Source organism: Gracilinanus agilis, chromosome 3 (genome assembly GCF_016433145.1).
Source record: "Gracilinanus agilis isolate LMUSP501 chromosome 3, AgileGrace, whole genome shotgun sequence".
In the NCBI taxonomy this organism is placed as follows: domain Eukaryota; kingdom Metazoa; phylum Chordata; class Mammalia; order Didelphimorphia; family Didelphidae; genus Gracilinanus; species Gracilinanus agilis.
In genome coordinates this window covers 429,309,634-429,333,280 of record NC_058132.1, presented here as the reverse complement: position 1 = coordinate 429,333,280, position 23,647 = coordinate 429,309,634, and the positions used below count along the sequence as shown (strand labels likewise).

General features: G+C 34.2%; 1 protein-coding gene across 1 annotated transcript in view; it reads left to right on the top strand.

Moving 5' to 3' along the window:
- ROBO1 (roundabout guidance receptor 1) overlaps window positions 1-23,647 on the top strand; it is a 1,014,586-nt gene that overhangs the window by 618,029 nt on the left and 372,910 nt on the right. The window lies entirely within an intron of this gene.

Genomic DNA, 23,647 nt, shown 5'->3' with positions numbered 1-23,647 from the left:
TTCCATGATTTAGGGTAATATACTTAGGAAAAGGTACTATTTAGTCTCCAATTTTTAAAAACTGATTTAACATTTGATTCATCTTTAGCTTAGCCTACAGGTACAGATGTGTTGACTTAATTGTGCAAACAAGGAAATAGGGGAGTCACAAAGGCCAAGGGAAGGGCTGTCAGAATGGTTTTAATTAACAGCAGTAACTTATTGGTCTCCTTTCCTGCTTGTGTTTAAAAATCCTTTGTGTTCATTTAGATTACTAACAGATGAAGCACTCCTTGAACACATAGAAAAAGCAGTCATGTTATTAATTTTTAAAGAAGTTATGAGAAAGTCATTTTGATTAGTTTCTGTTGCATGAAAGAGAAGTCATTTATTAATACATCAGTACTATTACAGCATTGTCAGGATACCTTAAAATATTTTGAATAATTTTTAAAAGAACTCCCCTTACATTTCTCTTTCCCCAATTTATATCATTTTCGGCGGTGAAGGAAGTATTGTGGAAAGCATAATGAATTTAGATTCAGAGGACCCAGTTTCAAATCCCACCTTAGATACTTAATATCTATGTGACCATGGGCCAAATCACTTATCTGCTCTTGGAGCTCCAAGAGACGTGTTTTCCCATTCTATAACATGGAGAGAGATGCCTCTAAACTGCCTCCTAGGTTTGAATAAATCTACAGCTCTCTAAAAATATTGTTAATGCACTAGAATTATCCTAATATCAGGTTTCCAATATATGATGTAGTCTATCAGCACAGTCATGGTACCTACTTAAAGTCTTTGTTTTTCACCTAGATTTTTGAATATCAGAAATTGTTAAATATTATACAAACAGCTATCATAAAGAATGGGTCCTTATTAGTAGCAGTTCTGTTGCTTTTCCTCAATCACTTAAACACATGGAAAAAATGAATAGGACAAGTTCCCACCTTCCTCCACCCTCTAAAAGTATGAGATTAAAAAGAAAAAGAAAAGAATTACCCTAATTTCTGTAATTTCAGAAGTTACTGTTCCATCAATTACCTTTTTGGGCTTCTCCTATTTTCTCCTCCTTATCTTCTCTTTTCTCCTTTCCTCTCTTTTTCCTTTCCTCATGTTTACCTCAATTGATAGTTTTCTGGGAAAGAAAGACTTAACCCTTCTTCCCATTTCTCTCCTGGAATGTTACTATTTTTTTAAAAAAACTTTTCATTCTCAAGGCAGCTGCCATTAATCTTTCTCTGCTTGCTCTGTCCTTCTGATTATTTGGTGTCATGTCTTCACAAATTGGGGCCTTTAGCTATTTAAGCTACCTGCTCTGCCTATTCTGTCCTGGCTCCAGGCTAAGCCAGTTGAGACCCAGCAGCCCAATATGTCTAAAGATAGACTTTACGTTTTTCTTGTCTGAGTTTTGGTATCCCAGGAATCTATCTTCCATTTATAATGTTGCTACAGAACTAAATACCTCTGGAATTACATTGTATAAAATGGTACTTTTTCTGGAATAAATCATTAGGATTTGAACTATTTTGTCAGAATATTATTGATTTAGATCTGAAAGACATTTTGAAGCTATTTAGTCAAATCTCCTCAATTTGCACTTGAGGAAACAGACTCCGAGAAGTTAGGTGACTTGTCAAAGTTCACAAGTAAATGGTGATGCTTGGATTAGAAGTCAGGTACTCAATCTCCAGATTTGTGTTGTAGGGAATGCATCACATTGATTAGGGGAAATGGTGGCAAAATTGGAACCACAAAATATGTATTTCACTTTTTAGTTTTAAGTGTAGACTCCCTCAAATTACTCTTTGACTTTAAAAATGAGTACTTTATTCTAATTGGATCCTGGTTTTTTTTGGTATTGTAGTAGAATTGTAGTAAGAAAAGTCATTAATCTTGGAGCATCCAGTACTTTTTAGGCACTTTAAAATTCACATAAAATATTCACATACAGTATAGTATACTAATACTAATAATAAATACTAACATAGTATTTCAAATCTGACTAGCAATTTTGAGGATTTTATGATTTACATATTTTATGTTATTTAGTTCATATGTGTATCAGTGAACTTCATTTTTCAGTCTGCAAGTCAAAAATTGGGCTTGTTTAAACCTGCTGAGTTAAGCTATTTCCAGATTTAATTAGAGAACTATAATATTTCTACTTATCTTTGTGTACCTGAATTGGGCATAATATGAATTCAGGCTCTAACATGTTGGGATAGAAGTGAGGCCAAGAGAGAGTATACACCCTAATATTCTCTGGGATATGTACTATTCTTCTGTTTACTCTGTTTCCTAAAGTCTCTTCAGGTCTACTTCTGGAAGTCTGTTTATTAGTCAGTTTTCTGAAATGAGTATAAGTAGACTAATGATAAAATTGAAAATAGATGCTAGTTTTTTCTCCCCTTTAGCACTTTTACCATTCTGAATCAGAAAAATTGAGCGTAATAGGCCTACTATGCCTTTCATTCCTATATAAATGTTGTTTTTTATATGGGATAGCTAGAGAAGTAATTTGAAGTAGTGGGTAAAGGCTGTGAAGAAATGAATAGAGATTTAGCCTTTTTGGGCTCCATTTTTTCTGAAAGTACTGCCCAAGTTACCCTAGGCAAGTTCCCTAGGAATCTCTCTTATGAGTATAATTGCCAAGTAATTGTTAATATGTCTTGATAAAGAGACTTTCTGTACAGGGAATAACCTATTTAATCATATTTAATCATTGGTCTGATCTAAAAATGGAAAGAAAACAAATATTAAAAAGGTATAATTATTGTATGAGTTGAAATTTTAGAGTAATTTGTTTTTATAGAGTAGTAGTTCTCAAAACTTTTCAATGATAGTTAAAGTATTTATTTAGTTAAATAAAACTTTGGCAGAACTCATATCAAAATACTCTAAAATTATTAACAAATTTATTATTGTTGTTAATTATTAACAATGTAAGGTTCATTAAAAGCAACAACAATTGCAATACTTGGGAGATTGCAGGAATCCATGCAGCAGTTTGAGAAACACTTAGTGAATATTAGTTTGACATATTTATCCTATTATTGTATTGATATGAAAGAGAAATTACAGGGATCTTTTTATGTATGTTCAATGGATAGTATAATTATTAATGAGGATCTGGAATGAATTAAAACCTCTTGTAATTGATTAATGCATTTGAAGTAGGAACAGAATTTTAAAAATCTAGTAGCACGGCAGACATAGATTTAGACTTAAATTTCCTCTTCTACCTGAAAAAGTAAAAACTAATATTTTGTCAAGTTTATTCATAATTTCCCTATAATAAGGCAGGGAAACATGACATTAGATTTTTATCCCCTCTACATCCTTCTTGGAAAAATTCTCTTTGAAATTATACTGGAAGACTGGTACTCCTTTGTATTTCATATTTGGAGTAAAGATGAGGTTTCCAAAGGGAAACATGGAAAAAAAAAAGTTTGTTTAGCAGATTAGCACTTTCTTCTATTCAGGATGAAAAACCACAATATGTATAACATTTTAAATTTTTAAATAGGATTGTTAAGAAGATTAATAGTAACAATAAGCAGAAGCAAAATTTAATCAAACTTTTCCATGATGATAATATTACATGACATAGTTTCACATGAGTATGGCAGACATGATTGCATAGACTGCAGCATTGGTGAAGTATTGGCGCATGCTCAGCTGGAGCTGCTCCACAAGACATTTTTTGCATGCCTCGCCCCTCTGTCCAGCCACCCAAAGCAAGCACTTCCATCTACCACACTCTTCACAGACAGCTTGAATTTGCCCTCTGGGCACTTGAGCATATGATCTAGCTCCTTAGATAGAAATGTACATTGAGCCCTTGCTGAGGGACAGTTTACTGAAAGGTAGAAGCAATTTCTGATTGTGTTTCTATGAGGAGGAGTTGGTCAAAGGCCAGTGAGGTTGATGGGGAAAAGTCTTGTGGAAGAAACATTCACCTTTGATCCATGACCAGCACTACATAGTTCTTTCAGCAAGAGGATTGCTATTTTCCTACCCTCTTCTAACTCATTTCCTCTCCCTACTACTTCCAGCACCATTAGTGGCTTGCAGCTTCAATACATGGCAGCAACACATATATATTTGCCCAGTTGAGCCTGAAATCATAATAACCTAAGTCCTTGGCTATATCTTCTCTTTTTCTCACTTTGCCCTGATTCTTCATGACCAAATGGTGAACCTCAAAAATGAACAATTCTAACTCTGGCAGTAATCTTCTGTATTCAAGAGGAAGGGAGTTCCTTCATTAGTGCTAATTCTAGGGCTTTCTGAAACTATATCACATTTCAAAGATGAACTTGGATATAGGCAGAAGATACCTGAGATAAAAGTCCTTGGTTCCCCTCCCCTTTTCTACTTGATTTCTTCTAAAGGATATAGACTGAGTGCTTACTCCTTTTCCCTGCCAGATTATCTTAGTTCCAGCTAGCTTGATTGTTATTCTTTTATAGACCCCTATAGACATGATCAGATCCCTCAGCCAATCAGAACAGATTTTCTGTTATATTAATAGACAATAATGAAGTGGAGATTTTTTTGCCCCCCCCCATTTCTAAGTACTTGATACTTATGAATCATTTGTATTTTTTAAGTATTTCTTTTGTGTTGGAGGAAATAAATGTCCTATAGATTATATCCATATCATTTTTTATACATTTCTTTATGGAAAGAGTCTTCTGAATCTTTTTTGGGGACCCCCTAGAGCAGAGCTATATCTAAATTCTAGGTTAAGAGATTGAGTCCAAATTATCTTTTTTAAGGATAAGACCAATTTACAAGATAAATCTGGCCTCTGAGATTAGAGTTAGGGCCCAATTTTCTAGGGCAACTAAGTAAAAAAAGCAAAACAAAAAATTGTAAAGGAAATGAATTTCTTTATAGCACTGCGTTTCAGGAATATACTAAAAAAGGTTTTAAAGGCAAATAAATTTATGTTTAATAGAATTTTTTAAACCAGATTTCTTAAGACAATTAATCTACTTCATTTGTACATTTGATATAATTTAGTGCATTCTAAAAACTAAGAAGATAAGAAAAGGAAATAAGTTTTTGGTCCTAGTTTTATGTCTCTCTTTATTCCTTAACCTTTTCAAATACGAAATAGATTTCTCTTATACGGGAATGATAGTAGAAACTGTATGTTTTGTGGCTTAATATGAACCTAAAATTAATCCTTTACTTATATGACAAATGTGATCATATTTTTAGAAATAAATTCTGTATCATCATAAGTTAAAATATACCATATGAAAAGATACATTATCTTTTAAAAATTTGTTCATTAATATTTATGAACTCATTTATATTTGTCCCTTCAGGTTTTTATTCTTGTTATATTCTATTTCACTGAAACCTAAGGAATACTTAAAATTTAAAAGTATTTTTTCTTATTATCATGTTCTAAGAACATAGATTAAAGGTATTAGTTGACAAAGCAAGATGCCTTCTTTTCAAGTTGTTTTTGAGTATATATTCCAAAACCAAAAATGCTTCAGTATAGAATACTTCACTATTTCAAAGGATCTGTGAAATCATGAATGTGTGGTAATCTTGATGGAAGAAGATCAAAAGCCTTGGCAAATAGTTGTAATATGTTGCTGTAGCCAAAAAATTCAACCAAAAAATATTCAGCCAAAATATCTTGGGGTCCCTACTCCTAGTAATGAGAAAACTTCATAATAATATAGCTAATCTTAAAATATATAGTCCTCTTTTCACAGATAAATATTAATTTTATTTCTTTTTTATGCTAATCATTTTTCCAATAAAAAGTTAGTGAATTATGGAAAGAAAACAAGAACAAAATGGTCACTATAGTAGAAAGGGCAGGGAAATCACATACAAAAAAATTAGTGTAGACATTTGATGTAGTGTCATCTATATAAGGTAGGGTATATTCTGTCAAGACGTGATAATTAATGGATCCTCTAAAATATCAAAAGACAAGAGCCAATTTATGCCTGACATGCTTCTCTTTTTTTAATTTAAATTTAAATCATTTTTGTTAGAGAAAGATACTTAGTCTCAGCTAAGTAAAACTCCCTTTAAATTTCAGTCTCAAAATCATTCTTAAAAAGCTTTCTGACAATCAGGAAGAATATTTTAAAATAAATGGCATGATTTAAACTCCCTATTGAATATCAGAAGTGATCTATAATTAGTAGTCATTTTTAATATTTTGTGTAGTTTCTTTTTATATTTATTAACTTAGAAGTAAAAGACCTTTAAGAAGAACTTTCAATCTCAATCTTTAAAAGACTTTTGTATTGATAAAAGTTTTGCTAGTAGAATTTTGATGAACTTTTAATATTTATGTTTATTAGGTGAATGAAAGTTTTAATTGTCTTCCATTGGTTGATTAACTGGTGTCATAATGAAATTTTGTTCAATGACATGAATGTAAATATTTTCCTTATCTATTGCATTTCTAGTTACTTCAGGTCAGTATAACATGCGGTGAAAGATTACATGCTACACTGGCCCAGAGGAGACTCTTTCCATACACTGTTTTTATGTTGAGGCTAATTGCCTTTACCTAAAAATGACTCTTGCAATAAATGTATGAGCCATTTCTTTCTATTTAGTGAGATTAATGATGTCTAGATGAAAGGATGCTGAGGAAAAGAAAGATGCTGAGAGTAAAGAATGAGGTGCTTTTCATTATTTTGTATTTTGCTATTTTTAATGACTGCTATTAAATAGAATCATAGAATTTAGGACCAAAAGAGGCTATTATATTTTTCTCATAAGGTAACTGAGGTTGAGAGGGTTAAAAGACAGTAAATACTATAACATTGTTAACTTCTAAATATAATTCCTTTCCATAACATCATTTTAATCAATCATTCTATATTGAAAATTAATTATATACCCATTATTTCTCCATAGTTTTTTTTAATTAAAAGACAGTATAAACATTATTCTGGCTATCTTGTCTTTCACATAACCAAAGAAATCTAAATGTGTAGAGACACAAATGTCCCCATAATATTATGGCAAACTTTTAAAAAATAGATATGTAATAAAAGGAAAAAGCAAAAGAGAGTTTGTCAGTGTAATTCCTGGATGTATTTGAAAAGATGAATAGGAATTTCAAAACATGGATATAGTTAACAAATAATATTTTTGTGAAATTTGTCTATCTACTTTTGCCTTTCAGTTCAATACAATTTTCTTTATTAGATGAATATAAGAACTTGAAATTTTATTAGCTATACTAAAATCTGTGAATAAATATTTTAGAGTAGTAATGATTTTTAAAATTTTGTCTGGATAATAATATACCTGACTACTCATTTCATGCTCTGGATATTATATCTGTATATCAAAAATCATGAAATAGTTTGATACATATAAAGCATTTTGTTAATAAGCAAAATGAAATATTAATAAATAATTGGTATTGATTCCATTTCAGAGAAGCTAAATTGTGCCTAACTAAATGTTTTCTTTTGATTAAGTCTTAAATTGTTGTGTCTTCTGATCTTGATGTTTTTCCAGGGGCTCAGATCACATTTCTGTCAAAGTTCTTAAATAATAGCCTCAATCTCAAAAGGCTTCTCTGCCAGGAACATCAAACACAGCTCCACATGAGTTGTTAGAAGAGGCAATTTGTTGGTGTTCATTCTTTTGTTGAAAAGTTTCAAAATTTTAATGTAATAATATTTAATGTTACATGAAATTAACAAAACTTGAGCCAAATCATTTATAAATATTGACTTAAATCATTTAGTAAATTTTGCCATCCAACTGATTAGTTTTCAGTTTTTCAATTAATGTTTGGATGCTTGATGTCATGCTTCTTTTTTTAGCTTATATTTCTTTTAATCTAAATTTGAATCTAAAATAAATGTAATTAATATGTTAAAATAAGCAACATTCTCATGAACCAATTATTTTTGTGGTTCAGATTTGCTTTTGCAAGAAAATATATTAGGATTTGGGAAATATCTTGAGCATCATTCAGTAACAATATGTCATAAGGAGCTTACCTAAGAAGCTAATATTTTATTGTTTTGGGGAAAATATATCATTTTCATAGATTTATATAAATGAAAATTTAAGAAGGAAGGAGAATAGACTAACAATTAAGGGAATAATGAAGGCATTCTGAATAATGATAGATGGTCCAGACCCTGTAAGAGGCTAGGGATTCTGGGAAGCAGAGGTGAGGGAGGAAGTGAATTTCAGGTATGGAATGCTTAGTTTTTGTTGTTCTTAAATCGTTTCATCCTTTAGACTCTGTGACCCTATTTAGGGTTTTCTTGGCAAACGTATAGATAGAGGTGGTTTGCTGTTTCCTTCTCTGAGGCAGCCAAGCTTAAGTGACTTGCAAAGAGTCAGACAGCTAGTAAATGTCTGAGGACAGATTTGAACTCAAGGTGAGCCTTCCTGATGTCAGGCCCAACTCACTATCCACTGTGCCATCTTAGTTTACACAATCACAAATAGGCCAAAAGAGTATCTGAAGGAGAGTAGTGGAAAGATAGAATGAATGAATGAATAGAAAAAAAATTAGGGTTTAAATGCTGGAAATAAAAATAGAAAAAAGATAATCTTTTCTCTCAACAAGTTCATATTCTAAGGAGGGAGACAAAACCCAAAAGAGGCATCCTTTATGTCATTTCCACTAATAAAACCATAGCCACTTCTGATGTTGAACCACTTTTGACAGTATTGACTCTTTGGTAGTGGTAATTTTTTTTCCCTTGTGGATGAAGATATAAGCAGAGTGATCTTTCTGTGAGTGGAGACTAAGTGAAGAAATCAACCCAAGTTGAAGCAGTAAAATCAACAATACATGACAACTGATTAGATTTGGGGGGAGGAGCCAAGAGTTGAGTATGTTCTAGAGGTTGTGAACAAGTTGTCAGAAGCTTAGTTATGCCTTCTACAAAAATAATAAAGGGTGATGACATATCTCAGAGTTGTTGAATTTGAATCACAACATATAAATCATAACCTGAAGTGATCAACTTGAAACAATAGTACTGAAAAGTAGACCTTTTTAAATTGTGGGATGTGGAAGGAAGATTTAAGTTTCCACCAGTTTTTTATCAGTCACAGAATGTGAGATCTGGGACAAACTTTAATTTCATTTTAGGGAAACAGAGACCCCAGAAATCATGTGTGTGATGTTTCTTCCCAAAATTCCACAGAGTTATAGTTTGGCCAAAATCATTATCCTTTAATTAAAGATTTTTTTAAGACTGAGTATTTTCAAGATAAGGAATTGTGGGTTATAGATAGTTCACCTTTGATTTAGAATGACTTTAATAAACAATGTAAATATAAGTAAGTAAATAAATAAAATACAAAATAAAGAAAGTTCTGCTTCTCACACATATTAGCTATATGACTTAGGGCAAACCACTTAACCTCTCATTAGTCCCAAGCAATATTTTTAAGATTATATGGACTTTGTATACTGATGTAAGTACAGATTCTGTTAAAATACACAAACATAGCTAGAGATATAAAGCATAATATTATAGATATATATCAGAAATTGTGCTGCCTTCACAGTGATGAATAGTGGGTGGATTAAATAATTAAAACGAGAAAAAAAATAAGATTGTAATGCTGATGAGTAGTGCAGTGCCTCTCACAAGAGAAGCCTGTACTATTGATTAAGTTTTGAAGGAGGATAAATCAGTTTTTCCTTAATTATTTTTGCTCACTTTTTTTAGATTCACCTTAATTAAAATAGTTGCTTTTAAAATTAAATTATGATTTTTTAAAATTCTTTTAGCTTTTGCAGTGGACTTATTTATTTGAGGGCTATTTTATTTTGTCACAATTTATTCTATTCATTCATACTGATTCTTTCTTGAAACATTTATCATTTCTTAATTAGGATTTTTTTCTTTCAGATTTTTGTGGTTGAGCCTATCTTAGTGAACCATCAGACTTGATATGTGGGTATCAGGTTCATTGTCACTATTTATTGTTTGGTTGCCTGTTAGATTTTCTTGATGAAATTGACCAAGCAGATAAAATAAAAAGTAATACTTTGAAGCTTCATGACATCTTTACTTGTCTTCCAATGTCCTAGAGGGAGAATGAAATAAAATTTCTCATACCATCACTTCCCCTCACAATAATCTTTCTATCTGTCTCTTGTCTCTGATCTTTTCTGAAACTACTCTATATGTTCTTATTTATTTCTGAGATCTGGAGTTGGAGGAAACAGATTGAAATAATTGTAAGTGTCTGTGGCTAGATTTGAACTCAACCATTCGTAACTCCAGTCCTGGCATTCTATCAGCTGTGCCACTTAGCTGTAGTGGGTACACATGGTGTTCAGGGAAAACATCTCTGGTGTGAGAATTTGCCAAGCCCCTATATAAGGGCTACTTTCTTCCTATGTTGTCCATTTACTACACTGTTCTCACTTATGACTCCAAGAAGTTGTAATATGTACAGTGGCTAACTCTAGGAAACTATCTTGGCAGGTGGTTGAGGGTAACCAACAGACCTCAGTTCTGTCAGTGAGTTAGGGGGGTGTCTCCCCTAGGCCTGTGAAGACTTGCCTGGAAGAAGGGGCAGATGAGAACAGTTTGTTCCAATGGCCAGAAGCAAGTGCTTTGGAGCACCTAGAGTTTGGTCAGACACCAACACACCAAAGTCACGCTGAATCCTTAGTCATCACCAGTTGTCTTGACTTTTTCTCTACCAGTGGACTTTGATGACTCTGGAAGAGAAAGTGAGGCTGATGATGCAACTCTACCTCACTTAAATTTACTTTATGTGTGAGTCAAACGACATTATTAGATGTCATTTTGGACCTATTCAACTACAAAAGACAACAACCAATCAATCAATTGCTTTAATATTGTACTAACATGGCATATTTGCTGATATGAAGTTCCTGAATGCTTTTAAAAAAACAACAACTTAGTTTTTCCATTAAAGTTTCTTCTTGTTAGTTTTACTAAGCTTTAGTTTACTTGAAATGTTATTGTGTGTAAAACACATATTATTTGAATAGTTTTGAAAGTTTTTCTCCCAGTCACTCAACAATTTAACAACAATTTCTATGTGTTTGTCTTGTAACTATATTAGAGCTAGGGATAGGAGTGAGAGAATAACTTAGGAGAAGAATAAGAGTTAGATTATTTTTCTACTTCCATTTTAGGCATATAGGAAGAAATTTTTCAGTTTTCCATAAAATTATACTTGGATATAGAGACCTTTTTCTATAATATTTGAATAACTAAATGTGATCCTTCCTATTCATTCATAATTCTTATAATCAAAATGAGATCCTGGTTTTCCTAGAGACTTTAGATATTTAGAATAGTGATGTCCATGCAAACACTTTTCTTCTATTGAATATTGAATGGAGTTGGTTTAGATCTATATTAGTGCCCATTGAAATAGGTAGATAGTCTGTATGGTTGTTTTATAGAGGTGAGGTACCAAGGCCAAGACAGATCTCAACCAGGCTCAGTGTGCTTCTCAAACTCTTAGGCAGTTTACAAAACAGTTTAGGGTTTATTTTAAACCAAAGTAAACTGGAAGGGAGGATTAGGGAAAAGGATACCCTGATATAAGGGCTTCTAACTAAACCACCCCTCTTTCTAAGAACCCTGCAAAGGTTTTTCTTCTGGTCTTCCTGCTGCCTACTTCTACTCTGGTTGTCTAGAAAATCCTTGCTAATTAACTACCTGAGCTAATAATCCTCCCAGATAACATTTGGTTAGATTTTATAGTCTTTCAGAACAGTTAGGCTGACCCTTTTATTTCAGGGATCAACCCTCTTTAGGTTAGACCCAAGATGGCTTCAGGCCTTCTCACAGACAGTTTACTAGCTGGCTGGCAGAGATCTTTGCAGCAGTTGGGAGCACTCTCTCAGGACACTGGAACACAAGTGGATCACAGGTAGGCAGGATGTATCCAAAAGAGGACAACAGGATCTGAAGCTCTGGCTTCAAGGAGATAGGAAATAACCCCCCTCCTAGGCTTGTAGAAATCCCAAGCAATAGAAAGTTGTTAGCTTCAGGCTATTCCCCCAACAGGAAGTTTTAAAAAATTCTCCTTGGAAGCTCTCTGTATCCTATTTTATTATGTTCCCACATTCTAGAACAAGCTCTGTAGTTCCAGGTATACAGCACGTACCAGTACCCTGATCTCTGTACAAAATCTCTCTTACCTGTTTGCACCCATTCTCTAACCTAAACCTCACATGACTCTTGGTGGCAGATTTCAGAGTACTAACTTGTTTCATGCCAGATGAATGTTAGGTTCTATAATAAATTACTGGTGAACAGCCAGCTCTTTATTTCAGAGGTGCAGCCTCTGAACATTGATTAATATAGTTCTCCAATAAAGGAACAATGCACAGTGTGCAAATGCACAAAAAAGCTCTTCCATTGCAATAGATAACTTTGTTTTATCCTCTTCATCCAATACCCTAACCCCATAGTGTTCCTTTTGGGGGCTAAGCATGGACCACAGCTAATTGATTAATGGAACCTTTATACTGTAGTTGGCCTAAAACAGGGATCTAATGAGAGTCTTTAAAAGACCCTCTTTTTGCCTTTGGAAATTCCAGCAGGCACATATGTTAGTGATAATGGCCATAACAGCAAGGCGTCTATTTATTGGAAATTGTTATAATGTTTTAATAGATGCTTCAGTTTTGTTGTATTTTTTTCCAACAGCTGGATGCTACATGCCATGTATCCTCATCTTCCACACTCTCACCTCATTCTTTTTTTTATTAAGTTAACTCATTTAATTAATTAATTTAGAATATTTTGCCATTGTTACATGTTTAATGTTCTTTCCCTTCCCATGCCCCATGCCCCTTCCATAGCTAATGAGCAGTTTCACTTAGTTTTACATATGTCATTGATCAAGACCTATTTCCAAATTATTAATATTTGCACTAGAGTCTTAGAGTTTACATCCCCAGTCATATCCCCATCGATCCATGTGATCAAGCAGTCGTTTTTCTTCAGTGTTTCTATTCCCACAGTTCTTTCTCTGGATGTGGTTAGTGTTCTTTCTTGAAGCAGTCCACTGATTCCACAAAGATTCCTAGTGGGTAGGACACTCAGAAAGGGGAACCAGGGACTGAGAGAAAATGGGGTACTGGTTAAGGACTAATGGAAAGAGAACAAAGGAAAGAATGAAGACAAGCAGGCAAAGAAAGTTCTGGCATAGTAGTCAGATAGCAAGTAAGTTGTGGTAGATAAGAGCTCCCAGGGTTAGGAGCTCTTATAGTAAAGAGCTAAGATGGTTCAGAGCTTAATCCTTAGCTGACATACTGCTCTTTTATTGGAGTTACAACAGTATAAGGGGAAGGGAAAAAACAAGTGGTCTGATACATTAGCACTATGAGGTAATCACCATGAGATACAAAACTGTTAGAATCTAAAACAATAGGTAGAGCTAACACCTAGATCTGGAGTTCATATGGCCTAAGGCATCTACAGTTGTTTGATACTTATGTTAATTGATTGTTTTAGGTAAAATAAGGAGACTGAGATAACTGACCAGGAATTTGGCAAGATTGAGGTTCAATTTTACTCAAGGTTACAGAAATCAATCATAAGCAATGCAAGAGTCAGTTTTTGAGCATGCTTAAAATGATATCAAGATTAATGTATACCTGGATTGCTACATTTCTCATAAGTCCCTCAGAAACGTCTTGGATCATTGCATTGCTGCTAGAAGAAGACTCCATTACATTTGATTGTGCCACAGTGTATCTGTCTGTGTGTACAATGTTCTGGTTCTGCTCCTTTCACAGTGCATTAACTTTAGGAGGTGATTCCAGTTCAAGTGGAATTTCTTCAGTTCATTATTCCTTTTAGCAAAATATCACCAATGGATACCACAATTTGTTCAGCCATTCCTCAGTCGAAGGGCATCTCCTCATTTTCCAATTTTTTTTGCCACTACTAAAAGCGGGGCTACAAATATTTTTGTACAAGTCTTTTTCCTTATTATCTCTTTAGGGTATAAACCCAGCAGTGGTATAACTGGATCAAAGGGCAGGCAGTCTTTTAGAGCCCTTTAGGCATAGTTCCAAATTGCCATTCAAAATGGCTGGATGAATTCACAACTTCACCAGAAATGAATTAGTGTCTCAATTTTGCCACATCTCCTCCGACATTTGTTATTTTCCTTTGCTGTCATATTAGCCAACCTGCTAGGTATGAGGTGGTACCTCAGAGTCTTTTTTTTTTTTTTCTTTTTTTTTAATTTTAAACCCTTAACTTCCGTGTAGTGACTTATAGGTGGAAGATTGGTAAGGGTAGGCAATGGGGGTCAAGTGACTTGCCCAGGGTCACACAGCTGGGAAGTGTCTGAGGCCGGATTTGAACCTAGGACCTTCTGTCTCTAGGCCTGGCTCTCAATCCACTGAGCTTCCCAGCTGCCCTGCAACCTCAGAGTCTTTTTGATCTGCATTTCTTTAGATTTAGAACACTTTTTCATGTGCTTATTGATAGTTTTGATTTCTTTATCTGAAAATTGCTTATTCATGTCCTTTGCACATTTATCAATTGGGGAATGGCTTGATATTTTGTACAATTGGTTTAGCTCCTTATAGATTTGATAAATTAGACCTTTGTCAGAGGTTTTTATTATAAAGATTTTTTCCCCCAATTTGTTGTTTCCCTTATAATTTTGGTTGCATTAGTTTTGTTTCTATAAAACCGTTTTAGTTTGATGTAATCAAAATTATTCATTTTACATTTTGTATTATTCTCTATCTCTTGCTTGGTCATAAAATCTTTCCTTTCCCATACATCTGACAGGTATACACTTCCATGTTCCCCTAATTTACTTACAGTTTCCTTCTTAAAATTTAAGTCATTCTGAATTTATCTTGGTGTAGGGTATGAAATGCTGATCTAAACATAATCCCTCCCATACTGTTTTCCAATTTTCCCAACAGATTTTGTCAAATAGTGGGATTTTGTCCCCAAAGCTGCGATCTTTGGGTTTATCATTATCTTGCTGAGGTTATTTACTCCAAGTCTATTCCATTGATCCTCCCTTCCCTCTCTTAGCTAGTACCATATTGTTGTTGTTTTTTGTTTTTTAAACAAATATTAATATTCATTTTTTAGTAAAGTTAACATGGTTACATGATTCATGCTCCTACTTTCCCCTTCACCCCTCGCACTCCCCCCACCCCTGGCCAATGCGCATTTCTCCTGGTTTTAACATGTGTCATTGATCAAGGCCTATTTCCAAATTGTTGATCATTGCATTGGTGTCGTAGTTTAGAATCAAAATCCTCAAACATGTCTGCCTCAACACATGTGTTCAAGCAGCTGCTTTTCTTCCGTGTTTCCACTCCTGCAGTTTTTCCTCTGAATGTGGGTAGTGTTCTTTTCCATAAATCCCTCAGAATTGTCCTGGATCATTGCATTGCTGCTAGTACAGAAGTTATTGGTCTCTGTGTACAGTGTTCTTCTGGCTCTGCTCCTTTGGCTCTGCATCAGTTCCTGGAGGTCTTTCCAATTCACATGGAATTCCTCCAGTTTATTATTCCTTTTAGCACAATAGTATTCCATCACCAGGATATACCACAGTTTGTTCAGCCATTCCCCAATTGAAGGACATACCCTTCTTTTCCAGTTCTTTGCCACCACAAAAAGCACAGCTATAAATATTTTTATACAAGTCTGTTTATCTATGATCTCTTTGGGGTACAAACCCAACAATGGTATGGCTGGATCAAAGGGCAGGCATTCTTTTATAGCCCTTTGAGCATAGTTCCAAATTGCCATCCAGAATGGTTGGATCAGTTCACAACTCCACTAGCAATGCATTAATGTCCCAATTTTGCCACATCCCCTCCAGCATTCATTACTCTCCCCTTCTTTCATTTTAGCCAATCTGCTAGGTGTAAGGTGATATCTCAGAGTTGTTTTCATTTGCATTTCTCTAATTATTAGAGATTTAGAATACTTTCTCATGTGCTTATTGATACTTTTGATTTCTTTACCTGAAAATTACCTATTCATGTCTCTTGCCCATTTATCAATTGGGAATGGCTTGATTTTTTTTATACAGTTGATTTAACTCCATGTATATTTGAGTAATTAGACCCCTGTCAGAGTTTTTTGTTCTAAAGATTTTTTCCCAATTTGTTGTTTCCCTTCTGATTTTAGCTGCATTGTTTTTGTTTGTACAAAAGCTTTTTAATTTAATATAATCGAAACCATTTATGTTACATTTTGTAATTTTCTCTAACTCTTGCTTGGTTTTAAAATCTTTCCTTTCCCAGAGATCTGACAAGTATACTATTCTGTGTTCACTTAACTTATTTATAGTTTCCCTCTTTATATTCAAGTCATTCACCCATTCTGAATTTATCTTGGTGTAGGGTGTGAGATGTTGATCTAAACCTAATCTCTCCCATATTGTTTTCCAAATTTCCCAGCAGTTTTTGTCAAATAGTGGATTCATGCCCCAAAGGTTGGGCTCTTTGGGTTTATCATACACTGTCTTGCTGATGTCATTTACCCCAGGTCTATTCCATTGATCCTCCCTTCTGTCTCTTAGCCAATACCATACCGTTTTGATGACTGCTGCTTTATAGTACAGTTTAATATCTGGTACTGCTAGGCCCCCTTCCATCACATTTTTTTTCATTATTTCCCTTGATATTCTTGATTTTTTGTTATTCCAAATGAACTTTGTTATAGTTTTTCCTAATTTAGTAAAAAAGTTTTTTGGTAGTTTGATAGGTATGGCGTTAAATAGGTAAAATTAATTTGGGTAGAATGGTCATTTTTCTTATGTTAGCTCATCCTACCCATGAGCAATCAATATTTTTCCAATTGTTTAGATCTAGTTTTATTTGTTTGGGAAGTGTTTTGTAGTTGTGTTCATATAATTGCTGTGTTTGTTTTGGTAGATAGATTCCTAAGTATTTTATATTGCCTAGGGTGATTTTAAATGGTGTTTCTCTTTCTACTTCTTGCTGCTGTGATGTGTTGGAAATATATAGAAATGGTGATGATTTATGTGCATTTATTTTGTATCCTGCAACTTTGCTAAAGTTGTTGATTATTTCTACAAGCTTCTTAGTTGATTCTCTAGGATTTTTTAAGTAGACCATCATATCATCTGCAAAGAGTGATAGCTTAGTCTCCTCATTGCCTATTTTGATACCTTCAATTCCTTTTCTTCTCTAATTGTTACTGCTAGTGTTTCTAGTACTATGTTGAATAATAGAGGTGATAATGGGCATCCTTGTTTCACTCCTGATCTTATTGGGAAGGCTTCTAATTTATCCCCATTGCATATAATGCTTGATGATGGTTTTAGGTATATACTGTTTATTATTCTTAGGAAAGGTCCTTCTATTCCTATACTTTTCAGTGTTTTTAATAGGAATGGATGCTGTATTTTGTCAAAGGCTTTTTCAGCATCTATTGAGATAATCATGTGATTTTTGTTTGTTAGACTGTTGATATGGTCAGTTATGTGGATGGTTTTCCTAATGTTGAAACATCCTTGCATTCCTGGTATAAATCCCACCTGATCATGGTGGATGATCCTCTTGATTACTTGCTGGAGTCTCTTTGCTAGTATTCTATTTAAGATTTTTGCATCTATGTTCATTAGGGAGATTGGTCTGTAGTTTTCTTTCTCTGTTTTTGATCTCCCTGGCTTTGGAATCAGTACCATATTTGTGTCATAAAAGGAATTTGGTAGGACTCCTTCTTTGCTTATTATATCAAATAATTTGTATAGTATTGGGATTAGTTGCTCTTTGGATGTCTGATAGAATTCACTTGTGAATCCACTAGGCCCTGGTGATTTTTTCTTAGGGAGTTCTTTGATGGCTTGTTCAATTTCTTTTTCTGATATTGGATTATTTAGGTATTCTACTTCTTCTGCTGTTAATCTAGGCAATTTGTATTTTTGTAAATATTCATCCATCTCACTTAGGTTGCTATATTTATTGCCATATAATTGGGCAAAATGGTTTTTAATGATTGCCCTAATTTCCCCTTCATTAGAGGTGAGGTCTCCCTTTTCATCTTTGATACTATCAACTTGGTTTTCTTCTTTCCTTTTTTTTATTACATTGACCAGTACTTTGTCTATTTTATCTGTTTTTTTCAAAATACCAGTTTCTAGTCTTATTTATTAAATCAATAGTTCTTTTACTTTCGATTTTATTAATTTCTCCCTTAATTTTTAGTATTTCTAATTTAGTTTTCATCTGGGGATTTTTAATTTGCTTGCTTTCTAGTTTTTTAAGTTGCATGCCCAATTCATTAATCTCTGCCCTCCCTAATTTGTTAATATATTCACTCGAGGATATAAATTTCCCCCTGAGTACTGCTTTGGCTGCATCCCACAGAGTTTGATAGAATGTCTCATCATTGTCATTCTCTTCAATGAAATTGTTGATTCTTTCTATGATTTCTTCTTTGATTAATTGGTTTTGGAGAATCATATTATTTAATTTCCAATTAGTTTTTGATTTGCCTGTCCAGGTGCCCTTACTAATTATCATCTTTATTGCATTATGATTTGAGAAGGTTACATTTATTATTTCTGCTCTTTTGCATTTGTTTGCAATGTTTCTATGCCCTATTACATGATCGATCTTTGTGAATGTACCATGTGCAGCTGAAAAGAAGGTGTATTCCTTTTTGTCCCTATTTATTTTTCTCCACATATCAATTAAATCTAATTTTTCTAGGACTTCATTCACCTCTCTTACCTCTTTCTTATTTATTTTTTGGTTTGATTTATCTGGATCTGAAATAGGAATATTTAGATCTTCCACTAATATGGTTTTACTATCTATTTCCTTCTTGAGCTCTGCCAGTTTCTCCTTTATGAATTTGGATGCTATGCCACTTGGTGCATATATATTGAGCAATGTTATTTCCTCATTGTCTATACTACCTTTATTCAGGATGTAATGACCTTTCCTGTCTTTTTAAATCATATCTATTTTTACTTTGGCTTTGTCCGAAATCATAATTGCTACTCCTGCCTTCTTTTTCTCATTTGAGGCCCAAAGGATTTTGCTCACGCCCTTGACCTAAAACTTGTGTATGTTCACCTGCCTCATTTGTGTTTCTTGTAGACAACATATGGTGGGATTTTGGTTTCTAATCCACTCTGCTGTTTGCTTCCATTTTATGAGCGAGTTCATCCCATTCACATTCAGAGTTATAATCATTAGTTGTGCATTTGCTGACATTTTCGAATCCTCCCCTCTTCCTACCCCCTTTTTCCTCATACTTTACCTTTTAAATCAGTGGTTTGCTACCCCCTCCCTTATTATTCCCCTCTTTTCATTTTTAAGGCCTGATGTATTCCCTACCCCTTACTCTCCCCTCCCTTTTTTGCCCTCCCCACTCCCCTGCTCCCCTTGGTTTATCCCTTCTGACTTTCTCAGTAGGGTTTAAATAGAGTTTTATATCCCAGTGGATATAGCTACTCTTCCCTCTCAGGGTTAATTACACTGAGAGTAAGGTTTAATATTACCTCTTAATGCTCTCTTCCTCTCCTTCTTATAATAATATTCATCCCTTCCCCTTCCCTAGTATTCATCCCCATCTTTCCCACTCCCTATATCATCTTAGACCATTTACTATTCCAACCTCTCCCTATGTATAATTCTTCTGATTACTATAATAGTGAATACTATAATAGTGAATAAAGTTCACTACAGAGAATCATACATAACATTTCTCAACATACGAAATCAAACAATTAGATCTTATTGAAATCCTTAAAGAGGCAAAATTGTCTCTTTCTGGCTTCTCATAAGATTTTTTTTCTTTTACTTGGAAGCTCTTGAATTTGCCTATTATATTCCTTGGGGTTGTCTTTTCTGGGTCTAGTGTAGAGGGTGATCTATGGATCCTTTCAATGCCTCTATTGCCCTCTTGTTGTAGAACTTCAGGGCAATTTTGCTGAATAATTTCCTTTAGTATGGAGTCCAAATTTCTATTAATTTCTGCTTTTTCAGGAAGACCAATGATTCTCAGATTGTCTCTTCTAGCCCTGTTTTCTTGATCTGTCAATTTCTCATTGAGATATTTCATGTTTCCTTCTATTTTTATCAGTCTTTTGACTTTGTTTTATTTGTTCTTGCTGTCTTGAGAGATCATTAGCTTCCAATTGCTCAATTCTAGTCTTTAGGGACTGGTTTTTGGTTATAATCTTTTGGTTTTTCTTTTCAGTCTGGTCATTTCTGGTCTTCAGTTGACTTGCCTCACTTTCCAATTGTGAAATTCTGTCTTTTAAACTGTTATTTTCTTGCCAGATCTCTTCCATCTTTCTCATCATCTCAGATTTGAACTCTTCAATAGCTTGTGACCAGTTTTCATTATTTTGGGAAAGTTTGGATGTGATTACTTTTTTGTTCTCCTCTGCTGTTTGCTCTGCTGTCTGGACTTTCTCTGTGTAAAAGTTGTCCAGTGTTACAGATTTCTTCTTGATGATCTTTCTCTTTTGGGGTTCTTGAGAATGGCTTGCCATTGTTAGCCCTGTGCCCTCTCAGGTTTTTCCTCACACCTAGAGTGTATTTGTGCTCTCTAGGCTCCTGAAGTCTCAGATCTTGCTGTTCTCAGGGTCAAGCCTCCTGGTGGCCCCCTTGTTTGTTCCTCTGTCTCAGGCTCCTTTATTAGTTTCAGGGCGCTGTTTCCACAGTCGTGCACCCCTCTGCACTGGGTCCTCACTCAAGGTCTACTCCTGTGCTCAGGATCCGAGTCCGCTCCTGCGCTCAGGATCCGAGTCCGCTCCTGCGCTCAGGATCCGAGTCCGCTCCTGCGCTCAGGATCCGAGTCCACTCCTGCGCTCAGGATCCGTAAACTCAGGAGCCTGCGCTCAGGGTCTGCATTCAAAGTCTGCATGCATTCTTTAGCCTCTTGGGGTTTTAAGTCTTGCTGTTCTCAAGAACAGGCCCTGGTGACCCCAGGTAGCTGCCAGGGACTTAATGGGTGCCCTAAGCTTGCTCTAGCTCTTTTGCGCTGGCTTTGGCACTGTAGGTGGTGTGGGGTGGGGGAGGGTGTTGCTCAACTTGCATTTTAGTGACAGCTGTTTCACCCCCTTATAGCATGGAAATGCCCCAATTCCATGTACCTTTAATGCTGAGCCCTGTTGTGGAGTCCGTTCATTCCTCTGGATTTGTTTTTACGTCTTCTTGAGGAGTCCTATATGTTTCCGTTAGGAGTGGTTAAGCAGCTGCTTTTTACTCAGCCGCCATCTTAACCAGGAAGTCTCTATATCAGTACCATATTGTTTTGATAACTACTGCTTTACATTTTAAGATCTAGTACTGCTAGGCCCCCATCCTTCCCATTTTTTTCATTATTTCCCTTGATATTCTTGATCTTTTGTTCTTCCAAATGAATGTTGTTATAATTTTTTCTAATTCAGTAAAAAATTTCTAGGTAGTTTGATGGGTATGGCACTGAATGGGTAAATTAATTTGACTAGGATTGTCATTTTTATTATGTTAGCTCATCATAACCACGAGCAATTAATGTTTTTATAATTGTTTAGATCTGGTTTAATTCTGTGGAAAATGTTTTATAGTTGTGTTCATATAATTGCTGTGTTTGTCTTGGCAATGTTAAATAATAGTTGAGATAATTGTCATCCTTGCTTCATTCTTGATCTTATTTGGAAGGTTTTTAATTTGTCCCCATTGTAGATGAATGCTTGCTGATGATTTAAAAATATATACTGATTATTATGTTGAGGAATAGCCTTTCTATTCCTATGCTATCTAGTGTTTTCTATAGGAAATAGTGTTGTATTTTGTCAAAGGCTTTTTCTGTATCTATTGAGATAATCATGTGATTTTTGTTGGTTTGATTGTTGATATTGTCAGTTATCTGGATAGTTTTCCTAATATTAAACTATCCTTGCATTCCTGGTATAAATCCCACCTGATCATAGTGAATAATACTCATTATCACTTGCTTGAGTCTTTTTGCTAGTATTCTACTTGGGAATTTTGCAACTATATTTATTAAGAAGATTGTTCTGTAGTTTTCTTTCTCTGTTTTTGGTCTGCCTGGCTTTGGAATCAGTACCATATTTGTGTCATAAAAGGAATTTGGTAAAATTCCTTCTTTGCTTATTTTGTTAAATAATTTGTATAGTATTGGGATGAGTTGTTCTTTTTCTTGTTCAATTTCTTTTTCTGAGATGGGATTATTTAAGTATTCTATTTCCTCTTCTGTTAATCTAATTAATTTATATTTCTGTAAATATCCAACCATATCCCCTAGGTTGCCCTATTTATTGCCATATAATTCGGCAAAATACTTCTTAATAATTACCTTAATTTCTTCTTCATTGGAGGTGAGGTCACCCTCTTTATCTTTGATCCTGTTTTTGATTTGATTTTCTGCTTTCCTTTTTTAAATTTGATTAACCAGTTCTTTATTTTATTTGTTTTTTCAACGTAGCAGCTCCTGGTCTTATTTATTAATTTAATAGTTCTTTTACTTTCAATCTGATTAATTTCTTCTTTTATTTTTAGGATTTCTAGCTTAGTTTTTATCTGGGGATTTTTAATTTGTTCTCTCTTTCAATTTTTTTAATTTGCATCCTCAATTCATTGACATCTTTTGATATATTCACTCAGGGATATAAGTTTTCCACTCAGTACTGCTTTTGATGCATGCCATAGATTTTGACATGATGTCTTGGCATTGTCATTCTCTTCAATGAAATTATTAATTGTTTCTGTGATTTGTTCTTTAACCAATTTTGAAGAATCATATTATTTAATTTCCAATTAATTTTTGATTTGCCTCTCCATGTACCCTTAATAATTATAATTTTTATTGCATTATGATCTGAAAAGGTTGCATTTATTATTTGTGCTTTTTTTTGCATTTGTTTGAAATGTTTTTATACCTTACCTCATGGTCAATCTTTGTAAATGTACTATGTCTTGCTGAAAAGAATGTGTATTCCTTTTTTTCCCTATTTATTTTTCCTCATATATCTTTTACCTCTATTTTTTCTAAGATTTTATTTACATCTCTTATCTCTTTCTTATATTTTTTAAGTTTGATTTATCGAGATCCAACAGAGGAAGGTTCAGGTCCTCCACTAGTATAGTTTTACTCTATTTCCTCATTAAGCTCCAGTAGTTTCTCCTTTAAACATCTGGATGCTATATCATTTTGTGCATACATTTTGAGTACTGTTATTTCTTTGTTGTCTATACTGCCTTTTATCAGAATGTAATTAACTTCCTTATCTCTTTTAATCAGATCTATTTTTACTTTGGCTTTGTCAAATATCTTGATTGTGACTCCTGCCTTCTTTTTCTCAGTAGATGCCCAATAAATTTTGCTCCAACTTCTTACCTTTACCCTCTGTGTCTCTACCGGCTTCATGTGTGTTTCTTGTAGATAATATATGGTAGGATTTTTGTTTCTAAACCACTTTGCTATCCACTTCCATTTTATGGGTGAGCTCATCCCATTCACATTCAGAGTTATGATTACTACCTGTTTATTCCCCATCATTTTAATTTCTTCTTTTAATCCTGCCCTTTCTTCTTTCACTATTTCTTTCTACAACAGTGTTATGCTTTTAATCAGTCCTCCTATTCCCCACCCTTATTTTACTTTCCTTCTCACCCCTCCCTTTTCATTCCTTAAGATTTATT